This window comes from Ahaetulla prasina, chromosome 2 (assembly GCF_028640845.1).
Source record: "Ahaetulla prasina isolate Xishuangbanna chromosome 2, ASM2864084v1, whole genome shotgun sequence".
In the NCBI taxonomy this organism is placed as follows: domain Eukaryota; kingdom Metazoa; phylum Chordata; class Lepidosauria; order Squamata; family Colubridae; genus Ahaetulla; species Ahaetulla prasina.
The window spans coordinates 247,400,399-247,413,508 of record NC_080540.1 but is presented as its reverse complement, the minus strand read 5'-3'; positions in this window follow the sequence as shown (position 1 = coordinate 247,413,508).

The window sequence follows — 13,110 nt, the reverse complement described above, 5'->3', positions numbered from 1 at the left end:
CAAATAATTTTTCTGCCAAAATGTTCTTGCGGACCACCAGTTGGTGACCGCTGATGTAGAGAAATAACTGCTGCTACAGTAGACACTTAGTCTAGTATTTCCATCCTTTTCCTATCAACTTTAACCATAAAATCCTGACTGAAACACTATTATTTAACTAGTTGCTTCTACATTTTTCTGAACTGTTTGTCTCATCTTTTTTTAAAGTTTGATTTCTAGTATTTTTTCTCCCATTCTTCACTTAAAGCGCAGTAGAACATCAACTTGTGCAGTGTTCTGCAGAACATTTTCTGGCCTGCTGTTCTTTTAATTAGAAACTTCTTTTTGCCTTGAGTATTTAATTGCTTCATTTTCTGTGAAGATTCAAGACTACTGAATTGGTCCTTAATTAGCAGTTCCTGTTCTCTGCTGGTATGTATTTAATTTCTCCTTTGGTTTCCATAATTCACTCTCCCTCTTGCTGTCTCTCCTAAAAATTACACTGCTTCACAGCAAAGCTTCCAGAAAACAGAAAAACTAATTACAGGACAATTAAATGGTAATTCATCCCTAATGTGTTGACTGATCAAAAGTCGAAACTATGAGAATGAAAATTCTATTTAATTTTCACAGGGCTTTTGCTGAGTGTGTATGAAAGATCTTGACTATTGCGATGAATGTTATTTAAAGTATAGCACTATATAATATTTGGAAACAAAATGTTAATTTCCTTTAACAGCTGACAATTGAAAATCTACCTCAATAGTACAAAAAAATACTACTAACTTTTGTAATGTAGGTGTAAAAACCATGGTCCGTGTCCCCTTCTGGCCGCCTTCTGTGGGCTAATAGAATGGGTGGGACCAAAAACATAAAACCTTCCTTATGCATTAGAGAAAGGGGCATTTTAAGAAGCGAAATTGTGGTTTTGGCCTTGAAGATTTTTAAGGCTCCACTTCACCCCTCAGAACTCCTGTCAGCCCCTCTCCAAAGTGAGGGGCATAAATGATACCCTTGCCATAGTGGCGAATATTTGTAGCTTGGGTATAGGATGAGGGTGGAAGTTGCTCTCCAAGCTTGTGGGCTGGTTTCTGAATTTTTTGATACCAGGCTAGGTAATCTCTTCAGTGGAATTTAGGGAATGTCAGTGTCAGTGTTCTATTAGCCCAGAGAAGAGGCCAGAAGAGGACTTGGGCCATCAGAACAATGACACTGGCATCCCCTAAATTCTACCGAAGATGTTACCTAGATTGGTAACAAAACATTTGGAAACCATCCCACAAGCTTGGAGAACGAACCTCCATCCACACAATATACAGCATAAAACCCAGGATGACCCTCAAGCTGATAGAAGTTGCAGGTCTAGGATGGAAAGCAAACCAATATAGTTCTTTTCCTCACAGCACTTGGTAATATAATTCAAATTATTCAATTAGATTTTTTTTTCAATTGTTAATTAATCTCATTAGAAAATGCTTCCTGAATTAGAACTGGTGGAAAGAAGTTTGGATGCAAGTGACCGAGGGCAACAGAAAGTGCAATTATCTAGAGTTGTTAGACTGAACTCCCCAGAGGGATAGAACAGAGGGATGGGACCCCAGCACCGAACTCTGGTAAGAGAGGACTTGGACTGGGTAAAGGGGTTGCATCAGTGGTGGGTTTCAAAATTTTTTACTACCAGTTCTGTGGGTGTGGCTTGGTGGGTGTGGCATGGCTTGGCAGGCATGGCTCGGTGGGCGTGGCAGGGGAAGGATACTGTAAAATCTCCATTCCCACCACACTCCAGGGGAAAGTTACTGCAAAATACCTATTTCCTCCCAATCAGCTGGGAATTGGGAGGCAGAGAATAGATGGGGGAGGGGCCAGTCAGAATTTTTACTACCAGTTCTCCGAACTACTCAAAATTTCCAGAACTGGTCAGAAACTGGGTTGCATGCACTAAGTAGTGGGCTTGGGGAAAAATTTTCATGTGTTGATACCTGTGTGGTAGTTGCCAAGACTGGTGTTAGGTTGTGACCTTGATAGGGATTGCTGTGGCTAATGGTACGTTAGAAGCTAGGCCAGTCCTGAAGAAAAGCCCTACACAATGCAGCCGGTGGATTCATGGTAAGTGTTGAAATAGAATCTTATGCAAGGTGAGTCTGGACGAAGGAGTGGAACATTAAGAAATTATCTTCTTTTAAAGTAGGGATGTATGAAGGAGCACTAGGGAGGTCATTATATGGGGAGAGGGATCCACACAGTGCCCCACTTCCCTTCTTTTAATACAGGGGCCCCAGAATTGAGCCAGGGTGGCTGAAGGTTCAGGCATCTTGGACTCAGTCTGGTGCTGGTAAATGTCAGATATAAATACATAAATAAGGTATATATTTGCAAAACTGGTATTGCTAGAGAGCCAGAGACAAACAGAAACAAACAGAGAAGAAATAGCTGCGATCACACATTTTTCCTAGAAGCACGAAGCTGTAAACATACACACACACACACACACACATACACACACACACACACACACACATATATATAAATAATTATATTATTCTCAACTCAGCCATTTTGTGCTGAGCCCAAAACTAACATGAAACATTCAATTAATTTTCTCAGAAGTAATGTTCTGTTTCCAATGTCTGCATGTCTAAAAGGCTGTTAAAGACAAAATACTCTTTTTAAAATAAATATTGTGGACTAATATTGGAGCAGAAAAATAACAGATTAATCTGTTATTATGTGTTTCAGAAACAATTATATTCATGTCAGCATTGCAACAACTATGTAAAGAACACTGCAATACTTTATTTGGAAAGCACATGGAACATTTCCCCTTGGCTATCATTCTCTCTTGGACTAAAAATTCTTGTAATCCATCTTCCAGAAAATTGCTTAAAGAAAATCGTCCCTACTTTGTCAGCCGAGCTAAAGAAGGCACATTGGTGTTTGGTTTTCTTCTGTTTTTCAGGAAAGGATCTGAGTATTTCATGTTGATTGCTTGATTGGCTGCAGTGGGACTCTTTAAAAATACTAAAAAAAATCAGGAATCCAGTAGAAATCAAACATAAGCTGTCATCAATCATGTGCCTGGGATATTAGCTGAGGTTTTTACTCAGGAAGATGCCATTAAAAGCTGAAGAAATTAATTGGTGCCATTGAACATAATGGTCTTTTCTGACATAGTTCCTCAAATGTACAGAAAAATTATGGATAAAGCAAATTCCTTATGGGATTTTTATAGAAGTTGGCTTTGTTCTGTTATTGTTTATTGTAAATGTTATTACTGTGATCTGTTGCCCCACGATGCTTTGTCTATACAGGAATTCCATTCAGCTTCTAGCAACAACTGAGAGCCTTAATCATCAGCCAAAATAACATTTATTTTTAATTTCCTTACTCTCTATATTCCCAATACACTTTCCGGGCATGAATCTAGTATTTAAAATTCCATATCCGAAAACATTATGCTTTTTATAGATCACAAGGATTTTATACATTTTCAAACAATTCTGTGTTTGGAAAGCCCCATATGTCATGCAGCTACGTGTGAGCATGGAGCTGTCTCAATGTATAAATAAGGATTCTCCCAAACTGAGTTCAATTCCTGGTGATTTTAGAATCATAGCCATGTAACCTAATGAGCAATGATATGCAAATGGTCTGCCGTTTCTTTTGTAAGGAGGGAGGGAGGGAATCTGGTGAAGTAGCAACCAGGAGTTCCCAGTTAGCGAGCCCTGTTTTGTAAATGTATCTCAGGTACTCAAGCCCACCAAGTAAACCACTGTGTATTCATTAATTCAAACAAGTAAGAGGAAAAAGGAGACAGTTTGGTGCGGTGATTAGGGCATCAGGCTAGAAACTAGGAGATCATGGGATCTACTTCCTCCTTAGGTACAAAGCCAGCTGGGGTGACCTTGGGCAAAGTTACTTCATTTGCCTCCTAGGAAGGAAGCAAATAGCAAACTACTTCTTAAAAACCTTGCCAAGAAAACTGCAGGGGTCTGTCCAGGCAGTCTTTGAGAATTGGACATGATTAAATCAGCAGTGGGTTTCACATTATGTTACTATTGGTTCACCCCGCGCACGCCCGGTTCGCACGTGTGCCTGCCTTCCGCCCATGCACCCGGCCTTCTGGACATGTGCTTTGCTCGCACGCACGCCTTCTGCACATGCGCCTGGCCTCAAAAACATGCCTAAATAGGATAGCATAGAACTGGGGCGGGATGCACCCACCTGCAATTTCCGCTACTGGCTTGGGCGAATCGGTTCGAACCGGCTGGATTACATGGAAGGAAAAAAAATGAGAAAAAAGGCTACTTTTGACACACATACCCAGACACGTTTTGACATGTTTGAAGGGGCAGATATTCTCTGTGCGTGGCTTCAATCTTGTCTACAATAAAGACATTCTATCTAAGTCATCTCATGTATGTCTTCTGCCAGGTAACTCAGTTCCTGAATAAGAGGTTATGTATCTTCAGAACAGAGATTTATTACAGAGATCTGGTGGGAAGCTTTCTTCTGGTGGCAGGGGTGGGGTTGTTTCAATTCCCTGTATGGTACACAATCCTAGGGTTTCCTTGTCATCCATTATTCAAGTACTAAATAGGTGCTTAGCTTTCTTAGGCTCAGATGAAATCAATGGTATAGCTATCTCTGTGACTCTCGGGATTAACAGTATGTTTACAGCAGTTACCCTATATATTTACTTTGATCCTATGTTTGCTATTTCAAAGATTCCTTCCTTTCAGGAAATATATCTCTACCAATAATCTAGTCCAGTGATCTCCAACCTTGGCAATTTTAAGCCTGGAGGACTTCAACTCCCAGAATTCCCTAGCCAGTTTTGTTGGCTGGGGATTTCTGGGAGTTGAAGTCCAACAGGCTTAAAGTTGCCAAGGTTGAAGACCAGTGATCTAGTCACTAGCAGAATAAACCCTGCTCATCTTAAATAGATAAAGTGCATCTCATTTTCTATTGTGCAATCACTGTTTTATTTTCTGCATTTTATTGAGAAGTGGGAAAGTCCAAGTATTGTCAGTTTGTAATTCTCCCACTAACCTTTTCTACTCCGTTATACTATTTCAGTCTTCAGCAAAGAACTGAAGAAATATATGCTCAGTGAACAGAACTCCTTGCCCTTATTGTGGTGTCAGAACAATGATGTGTTGGCTTGCCTTAATTCACTATCCTTGTTTTGTCTGTCAAGTATCTTGTGGTTTGGGAAAGAGCAGGATAAATACCATATAAATTATGGTCTGGAGATGAGACAGAGTCAACAACATGGAAGTCGGCTTTGGGTAAGAGTGTAAATAATTTGTATAAAAAGAGCCTCGTTTATCCTCAAAATGCAGAAAACTGCTGGCATATTTGCACTCCCTTGGCTGATTTATATCCTGCCTTTATTGCCTCTGGGTTGGCATGGCGGCTCAATGGTTAAGATGGGGGTCTTGTCAGCTGGAAAGCCGGCAGCCCAGATTTGAGACCCAAACACCACACGACGGGTGTTCTGTCCTCCTTCGCCTCTATCCGAGTGATGACTTAATTAGCCGGCACTATCAGCTCTGGCAGCAGAATAGCGAACGTCTGCCAAGTTCTCTGATATCTCCCTCGACGCTGGTGAGTCACTTCAGTTCTCAGTTAATCAGTTCATTTCCAACTACAAAGAGACACAGCAGTGCTCACTGCCTTTATATCCTGTGGGGTGTGGCTCCATGACTCAGCACTTCCTAGGCCTGCCCCACCCCTGCTTCTCTTGTTTCCTCTTCTCCTGCCTACGAAAGCTAGGATCCAACCAAGTCTGATTGCTATCAGCTGGGTCTGAAGGTGTGGCCTGGGGGGGGGAAGAGTCAGGGGACGGAGGCTTCGTTATCTCTTCCACCTGCCCTGCTTCTGGCTCCTGGAGTTGAGCCAGGAGAGCTGGTGCTCCCAAGGTAAGTCCTGACGCCCTTCCCCCTCACTTTCCAAGTCACTTTCTGGCAGGAGGCCCGGCTCGGGGGGCGCAGACACAACAACGGGGTGAGCTCCTGATCTCACCCCAGCTACTGCCAACCTAGCAGTATGCAAAAGCATGCAAACAAGAGTAGATAAATAGATATCAGTGGAAAGGTGACAGCACTCCATGATGTCATTCTGGCCACATGGCTGCAGAAATGTCTTCGGATAGTGCTGGCTCAAGGGCCTTGAAATGGAGATGAGCACCTCCTCTACAGTCAGCAACGGCTAGCGGACTAAGACACATAGGGACTCCTTTACCCAATTTTTATTGCCTCTACTCTGACTCACTGCCACATGATGCTGTCCTGATTTTATGGGTGAAGAAATGATGAATAAACTGTTGGTTCCTCTCTATATACACAATCTTGAACTCTCAAATGAAAGACTGGGTACAAATCTAACAATTAATAATAAACATTAAGCGGAACTGGTAGGAAAAATGATATTGCTAGGGCATGTTTTTAGATGCAAGATGGAAAAGACACAGCATCTTCTTCTTGGCAATGCTTGCTGTTCATCTGGAAGCAAACATGTAAGTAATGCAACTGTTGTGAATGAACTTCAGTTTGGGACAGAACAATATGTAATAGAGAAGTAAAGTGGAAGAAACAACTAACCTTTTCTCTACCTTCTATTTTTCTTTTCCCTTTTCATGGGGAAAAGGGCTATGGAAGAAACAAATGATAGTTAGGAGAAGGAATAAATATACCCTTCACCAGCCATTTTCACCTGCACTACTCTTCTATAACAATCTCTTAGTGATGATTTTATTAATGGTAGCACCATACAACATGACTTTCTTCCAGCTGTGTAGCTGTTGCTCATCAGTCTCTCCTGCAGCTTCAAAGTTATGGAGGTGATTACTTTAAATCTGCAGTGTATTTAATTATCATCTACAAAAGTTAAGTTCGTGTAATAAGCACAAATTAAATATTTTGAATCAGACTTCCAGAGGTAATTTATTTTTAACTCCAATTGCAATAGTACAAATGCCAAGGGTATAACAACAATGTAAATCTATAGTAAAATATTTTGTTTTGATTAATAAAGGTTAATATTTTTATTAATACTAATTAATACTTTGGGGGGCTTTCAAAGTATTCTAAAATAATTATCCTTTAAAAAAGCAATTCTCAGGAACAGAATATTTTCCTTTCCTAAAATTGTGTCTAGATTCATTGGAAAGACAGAATATTATTTCCAGGTTTTTAATTAATTCTTAATATTAGAATTTAATTCCGACTCAACTTGATCATGTATGCATTGAGTTTGCATTACAGCATACCAATGCAAAAATAGAATTTATCAAAAGGACAAAACTTTCTTACCTTTAATATATTTAGAGAAATAAATGAAAACTCTGACAAGGTTACAAGAAGAAAATCTCATTTCCATTTTTGGTGCTGCCTTTAATACGTGTAATTTTAATCATAGTAGAGTAATGATAAGAACCTGATTTCTTGCTGAATTGTTTTGAAAGATTAGGCACATGGTAATTCCTTCAGGGAACTTTTCTGACATTTTGTGCCTTTTGATGTTTGCACTGTTATACAGATCTGATAAGTAGATGAATGACCATGATAGATGGGCCTAATGAGAAAATGATAAGAATTTAGGCAACTGGTATGACTTATGTGTCTCTCATCCTAAAGGTCCAATGCCCTCACTTTTATCTTAATTTTTAATTTCTTAATTACAAATAAAGCATACTTTATTTTCTCTTTGGCAAGGATGTCCACTTGTATTCTGGATGTCTAATTGATCCTGTATTATATGTAATATTTATTGAATATCTCTTTTAGAAGAGTTTCCCTCTCTTGTCATTTTAAAAATGTGTCATGACTATTACTTAGAAAAAGTTTCAAGAAAAGGAAAAGGATGTTTTATTATCATATTTCATAGACAATATCTTGAACTACCTAAGGGGATTTAATAGTATATGGGAATGATCTGGAGGTTAAACAAAAGGTAAAAGAGTCCCTGTGGATTTTACTATGCTAGTTATTGCTGATTACATCTCCATTTCAAAGCCATTGATCCTGTCCAAAGACATTTCTATGGTCATCTGTCCAGCATGATGGAATAGAATAGAATAGAATAGAATAGAATAGAATAGAATAGAATAGAATAGAATAGAATAGAATAGAATAGAATTTTTATTGGCCAAGTGTGATTGGACACACAAGGAATTTGTCTTGGTGCATATGCTCTCAGTGTACATAAAAGAAAAGATACGTTCATCAAGGTACAACATTTACAACACAAATGATGGTCAATATATCAATATAAATCATAAGGATTGCCAGCAACAAAGTTACAGTCATACAGTCATAAGTGGAAAGAGATTGGTGATGGGAACTATGAGAAGATTAATAGTAGTGCAGATTTAGTAAATAGTTTGACAGTGTTGAGGGAATTATTTGTTTAGCAGAGTGATGGCCTTCGGGAAAAAACTGTTCTTGTGTCTAGTTGTTTTGGTGTGCAGTGCTCTATAGTGTCGTTTTGAGGGTAGGAGTTGAAACAGTTTATGTCCTGGATGTGAGGGATCTGTAAATATTTTCAAGGCCAATGTCATGGAGCACTATTACCTTCCCACCGAAGTGGTACCTATTTATCTACTTGCATTTGCATGCTTTTGAACTGCTAGGTTGGCAGGAGCTGGGGCGAGGATAGGAGTTCACTCCATCATGTGTGCTCAGGTCTTGAACCTGGACTCCCAGCTTTCCAGCTGACAAACCTAGCTTCTTAACTGCTAAACTGCTGAACCACTATCAATAACCTTGAGAGACTGGAGGAAAAGCCACAGACTGGGCATGCAGTATGTAAAATATCTCTCAGTTCATAGAAGGAGAGAGCATTTCAAGGAAGGCCCTCCAAGTTTCCAGAGAGTAAAAGAGAAGGGGAAAATGATTGGACTCTTGTGAGAAGTAGTCCAGACAAGAAGCACAACAATGAATACTAACTCTATCTTTGTTTTAAAGTTACCCTAAGAAATAGAAAAAATATTGATGCTTTTGAACTCTGTTTTTGGACAGACACCTGAGAATACCACAAACAGCTAAGAAAACAAATAATTTGATCATTGAACTAATCAAACCACAGTTTTCCCTTATTTATTTTTAAAAGTTTTTATTGGTCAAAAAAAGGTTTATACAAATACATATCAGGTATGGTAAATTTTCATTTTTCTTATACATGATAAGAATTTTACTCAAAATTTTAAACACATACAACAGCCATATGGCAAGCAGGTGTCTGAGTAGCTAAGTTTACCAATCTTACATACGCAATAAAGAAGGGTCAAGAATAATCAGAATATCATACGAAAGAGAATAAGTAAAACCAACACAATACCAAATATCTTTGTCACCTCCTAGTTTTGGATCTCAGAACTCTGGGTTCAGCCTGACCCAACTCCAGGGCCGCAACAGCGGCAGCTGCCTCCGCCCCATGGTCTATAACCTCCCCTTCTTCAATTCCTGGGTCATCTAATTCCAGGAGGGCTTTGTGTTCCTCCACGTAGGCCGCGGCCTCCGCAATTGTACTAATTTTTTTCGTAATGCCCTCCCGGAAAATCATCAATCCCTCTGGCATCAGCCATCTGAAGCCTACTCCCTTCTGGTACAATTTGCTTGACAAAAAGTAATATTTCTTTCTCATTTCACGTACCTGTCTGGGAATCTGCCTCAGAATGGCTATCTCCCTGCCCCTATAAGTCAGTGCCCCACTCCTATGTTTTCTAAGAATTTCATCTCTCGTCTCTCTTTTCACAAATTTGACATGAACCTCTCTAGGAACTGCATGCGTGCGTGCATATTGTGAATTAACTCTATAAACTCGATCCACATCCCAATTCATAAAATCAACACCTCAAACCACAGTTTTCCCTTGAGGCACAATGACTAGGCTCCAATTATCCCAGCTCAGACACATTATGTAAAGTCCTAACTCTCTGGTGAAATCTACAATGCTGAGAAAGTGGAAGGAAAGAGAAGAGGACTACCAAAGAAAAATGGACTTAATTAGCCATAGGAGCATTGCCCGAAGATCTGAAAGACCAAGCTGGGGACAGATTGTCATGGAGAAAAATCTATCTATGTGGTTGTTGACACCAACTTGATGGCACAAAATCAATCACATTAAGAATCTAATTAGCTGGTGTAATTAAAAATGATCTACTCTTTCCATTGTCTTTTACTCCATTGCCATATGCATCTATCTAAGTTTAATAGGATGTAAGTAAAAGGAACCCTTCATAGTTAATATCAGAGTTAGAGGCCCACTATTAACTGTGTGATAAGGTTTTAAAGGTTAATCATGTAGACAAAAGCTGTTAAGCCTGGGTGAATAAAATGATGCAATTTTAGGTTTCTTAATATAAACTTACAAAAAAATAATCAATTTTAGGCTTAAAAATTCAGTGGATGTAGTATATGAGTCCCACTATAATCAATATATTTTAAATCATAGTCTTATGCATACTTTGTTGAAAGAAGCTCCATAATGCTTTAGTAGGGATTCCTAAAATTGGGTGAGGAAACTGCAATGAAACCTTGGCAATGTAGGATATCTTATGGGTAGGTTATATTCTAGAAGGAAAGAAAACTGGAGAAAGGATTTGAGAGATGCAGATATAAGGACAGGTTTTAAGGAGGCTCAGAGTTTGGAAATATCTCCCTTTGTTAGAGAGATAGGGTTAAGAATACCCACACACACACAAACACACCTTTTAGTTATCTAATAAAAGTTCATTTCTTTGTTGTGTTTTGTTAATCAAGTGTCTACATTATCGTGTAACTTCCCAATATTTCAGCCATTTATGTCACCTTAGAAAGAATTTCTAAACTGTCAAAGGTGAGAGCAGTACAGGTAGTCCTCAATTTTCGACCACAATTGAACCCAAAATTTATGTTGTTGAGAAATTTGTTAAGTTTGCTCCATTTTTCTCACATTTTTAAGTGAATCACTGCAGTTCTTAAATTAGTAACAAGGTTACTAATTTAACCTTGTTAAATTGTCATCAAGGAAGATCTAGAGCCGAGGGAGGCCACTGTTCCTCAGATTGCCGGCTGTGAATCCCTCTATGTGAGGTGGGGCCATAGGAATCAGTTGGGCTTGTTGATTGCGTACCTGGCTCCTTGCTGCGTGACCACAGCCCTGCCCGAGCTGTTGGAGGTACTTGCCGCTGTGGCGGTTGAGACCCCCAGACTTATAGTCATGGGGGATTTCAACCTGCCATCAGCTGGCTTGTTATCGACTGCAGCTCGGGAGTTCCAGGCTTCCATGACGGCCTTGGACCTGATTCGAGTAAATGATGGCCCTACGCACATTGGGGGAGGCACGCTGGATTTGATTTATATCTCTGGACAGTGGTTAAATGATCTGGTATTAGATGATATAGTAACAGAACCAATGTCATGGACCGATCATTTTCTCCTTCGCCTAGACTTCCGAACCACCACCCACCATCGCAGGGAGACGGAACCTATACGTTGGTTCCGTCCCAGGTGCCTGATGGACCCCGAGAGGTTCCTGACGGAGCTTGGGCCATTCCCTGAGGATCTGGCCCACGGCACGACTGAGGAACTAGTCGTAGCCTGGGAACAGGCCGCGGCTGGGGCCTTGGACCGTGTCGTGCCTTTGCGGCCTCTGACCCGGCGTAGATCTCGTCCGGCCCCTTGGTTCTCCGAGGGGCTGAGGGAGATGAAACGCCGGAGAAGACGCCTAGAGAGCACCTGGAGGTCCAGCCGTTCCGAAGCTGATCTGACACTAATTAGGACCTATTCTAGGACCTACCTAGTGGCAATGAGGGAGGCGAGGCGTTCTTACGCCTCCACCCTCATTGCGTCGGCAGATAACCACCCGGCCGTCCTGTTTCGGGTGACCCGCTCCCTCCTTCATCAGGAGGTGCGGGATGACCCTTTGCAGGGACGTGCCGAGGAGTTTAGTGGTTATCTATACGATAAAATCGCTCAGCTCCGGGATGGTCTGGACCGAAATTGGGATGATCCAAGCGAGGGAGAGGAGGCACGTCTTGTTGAGTCTGTTTGGGATGAGTTTGACCCTGTGGCTCCCGAGGACGTGGACAGGTTGTTGGGGAGGCTTCACGCCACTACATGTTTACTGGACCCGTGTCCTTCCTGGCTGGTACTGGCCACTCAGGAGGTGACACGAGGCTGGCTCCAGAGGATTATCAATGCTTCTTTGTTGGAAGGGGTTTTCCCTGCTGCCTTGAAAGAGGCGGTGGTGAGACCCCTCCTCAAGAAGCCCTCTTTGGACCCAGCTATTTTGGGTAATTACCGTCCAGTCTCCAACCTTCGCTTTGTTGCGAAGGTTGTAGAGAGTGCTGTGGCGCGACAGCTACCCCAATACCTGGATGAATCCGTCTATCTAGACCCGTTCCAGTCCGGCTTCCGACCCGGATACAGCACGGAGACAGCTTTGGTCGCATTGGTGGATGATCTCTGGAGGGACAGGGACAGGGGTTATTCCTCTGCCCTGGTCCTATTAGACCTCTCAGCGGCTTTTGATACCATCGACCATGGTATCTTGCTGCGCCGGTTGGGGGGATTGGGAGTGGGAGGCACCGTGTATCGGTGGTTCTCCTCCTATCTCTCCGACCGGTCGCAGACGGTGTTGACAGGGGGGCAGAGGTCGACCGCGAGGTGCCTCACTTGTGGGGTGCCGCAGGGGTTGATTATCTCGCCCCTTCTGTTCAACATCTATATGAAGCCGTTGGGTGAGATCATCAGTGGCTTCGGGGTGAGATACCAGCAGTACGCTGATGATACTCAGCTGTACTTTTCCACCCCGGGCCACCCCAATGAAGTTGTTGAAGTGCTGTCCCGGTGTTTGGAAGCTGTACGGGTCTGGATGGGGAGAAACAGGCTCAAGCTTAATCCCTCCAAGACGGAGTGGCTGTGGATGCCGGCATCCCGATTCAGTCAGCTGCAGCCGCGGCTGACTGTTGGAGGCGAGTTACTGGCCCCAAAGGATAGGGTGCGCAACTTAGGTGTCCTCCTGGATGAACGGCTGTCGTTTGAAGATCATTTGATGGCCGTCTCCAGGAGGGCCTTCCACCAGGTTCGCCTGGTTCGGCAGTTGCGCCCCTTCCTTGATCGGGATGCCTTGTGCACAGTCACTCAC